This window comes from Melopsittacus undulatus, chromosome Z (genome assembly GCF_012275295.1).
Source record: "Melopsittacus undulatus isolate bMelUnd1 chromosome Z, bMelUnd1.mat.Z, whole genome shotgun sequence".
In the NCBI taxonomy this organism is placed as follows: domain Eukaryota; kingdom Metazoa; phylum Chordata; class Aves; order Psittaciformes; family Psittaculidae; genus Melopsittacus; species Melopsittacus undulatus.
In genome coordinates this window covers 39730707-39733507 of record NC_047557.1, presented here as the reverse complement: position 1 = coordinate 39733507, position 2801 = coordinate 39730707, and positions in this window count along the sequence as shown.

Genomic DNA, 2801 nt, shown 5'->3' with positions numbered 1-2801 from the left:
GCATGTGCCTTTTATTTTTTCACAAATAACTGATGAGGAAGAGAGGATCAGAAAAGAAAGAGACCTTGGCCTGCCTTAAGTCACTCATTTAGGAAACCAAGTTATTGGCTGGTTATAGTTGTGCGTCCTGCCTTTATTAACAAGGACAGAAGGGAAGCTGAGAAACACAGAACTAGAGAAGGCTGACTTTCCCTTCTTGCTTTAGAAGACATACTGAAATAAGAAGCAGTCTACAGGTGGTACTGTCACATCTGAGTCTGTGATGCTGTTGAGGCCCAGGAGGCTTCTTTTGGTTATAACCACAGTGCAGTCAGTATTTTAATACAAAGAACAGGGTAGGAAGTCTCGCTTGTTTTTTCTAACATTCCTCCATGAGGCTGCTTGCAACTGGTTCTGACAGTGATGAAATATGAAGAAGGTTGCTGCCTTCCTGTACGAGTCCTTGATTCTGCTACTGTATTCTATCTTACATGTTTTTTATATCTAGTGATTCTACATATTTTTTTTTTTTTTTTTAACCTAAAATACTGACAGGAATCCATGCCTCTTCATAACTAACTTACACTCATTTGTATGTAAGCTAGCAAGTTTACACTTGTATGTGTTAGCTTTACATCAGTTCACCAACTTGCCTGTATTGCACTACATTGTACTCAGCTCAGTTAAAAACAACAGTTACATGAACTCTTGCTTTGAGTTTCCATGTGTTTTATGTCCAAACCCAGGAAATCGTACAAATTATAGCTGGAAAGGCATAGTAGGTTTATTGCCAAACCAGTGCAGAGGATTCCCTACAAGGCATTTCCATGTGCTCTCGGCAGTCTAATTTAAATGACTTGAGCGACAGATCTCCCTGTTAAGAAAGCTGTTTCAGTTTTGCATAAATTTCATGGTCAAGAAGTTTTTCCTACTTTGTTTGGGGTAATCCCACTATTCATAAACATACTTCATCTGTAATATTAGGTAATTATTTGAATTTTGAAGTTTATGGCCTTCAAATATTTGGAGACATTTATTATGTACACTCCCTAACTAGGATACCAATATGTATGAGCATGCAGCATCTTTCTGTACCACTTTCAATATGCTGCTGATTAGTTTGACTGCCAGTCTTTGCCTATTTTTTGTTGAACTGTAATTCTGCTAATAAAGAATTGAATAAACAACCTTACATATCTTAATATTTCCAGAAAAATAATTTATTTATTTTTACAGTAGGAATCCCTGCCTTTATGGATCAGATTAGTTTTTATTTCTTTAACCTAAATCACTCATCACCTTTGACATTTGGTTGAGAACAGGTTTAGGGAAGACTAGCTTTTCATTACTGCTGACATGGTTTTTGTGGAAATGCAGCAATCCTTACTGGAGGCTGTGCTTAAGAAGAAATTTTCAGTAAGAAATAAAATAATGAAAAACTCCTTAAAACCAGTACATAACTAAATATTTTTACCAATTTAGGAAAAAATGCTTTCAACAATCCAGTATTTTGTATGAAGACAGATGAAACTTGCCTCTTTAAAGTGCCTGATTATTTTGAGCTTTCTGGGACAGCTGATATCCTTGACACATTCAACAGAGAAAACAGGTTGAATACACATCATTATTTCCATGGTTTTGGTCCTGGCAGCAATAAATAATAGTACTGTTGTCATTGCAATCTTGTTTCAAATTTCGGTGCTATTTCAGCATGCTGCTAAGTCTTCAGTTCTTATCGTGGACATACCTACATGCACACATGCATATATATAGATATAGATAAGTATATACACAAATGCATATGTAAATAACAGTATTTGTGGGGAAATGCATGTAAAGCTGGTATATATTTTCAGAAAGAAAAAGGTATTTTATACTGTATTATATTTGGGAGATTCTGTATTTTATTTGGGACAGTATTTTTATGAAAATGGAACATTCAGCTTTTCGCCACAGAAAGGTCAAAATGCAACACAGTTTTAGGTTTGTAAAATCTTGGGAGTTTCTTGTTTTGAAAATCTGCAAACCATGGCACATACAATATTATTACTATGAAGGCTACCACGAATATCTGTCTAGCCACATCACGCATCTGTGTGTCTAATGGGAAAAACTGCAGAACAAAAAAGAAAAACTTTGTCAACTTGCTCTCGTCATTCTTACTGTGGCTGTTTCTGTTACACAGGAGAAGTATTTCTTTGAAATTGACACGTCAGTTCATGGCCAAAATATCAAAAAAATTGCAGACAACATTTATGACCATCCATGAGTAGCCCTGGTTGTAACACCACATGCCATTGCTGGTTGAAAATTAAGAATAATGCTGAATTAGTCTGAAATTAATTGTTGGCGCTTTTATATATGCACTGTAACAACCTTAGCCAAATACATGGATGGCTTATGTAGTTGGAAATTCCCTACTTCTCAAAAAACCACAATTTTCTTACCAGTCTAGGGAATTCCTGAGATCCAGGAATTCCTGGCATGTCTGCCATTCTTTCTTAAAATCAGCTGTGAATATCTCTAGAGTCTGCTTATGTGGGAAACTAAATAAAAAAGATAAGAAATGTCAGGAAAAAGATGAGTATCTGCTGCTGGAGGTACTAATTGTTGATTGTTTAAAACTCAGTTCAGAAGCTCCTCTTTTACTTTGAGAAATACAGGACTTCCTTAGGAACAAATTTGATACAAAACAGAATCAGATCAGATGAGGTAAGCTTTCTAGAATAGCATCATGAATCCCTTTCTTCTCTGCTGATGTAAAATAAATGAGTGTGCATGTCTCTACTGTTTTTTGACAACGCTTTAAGGGCACTTCTGTG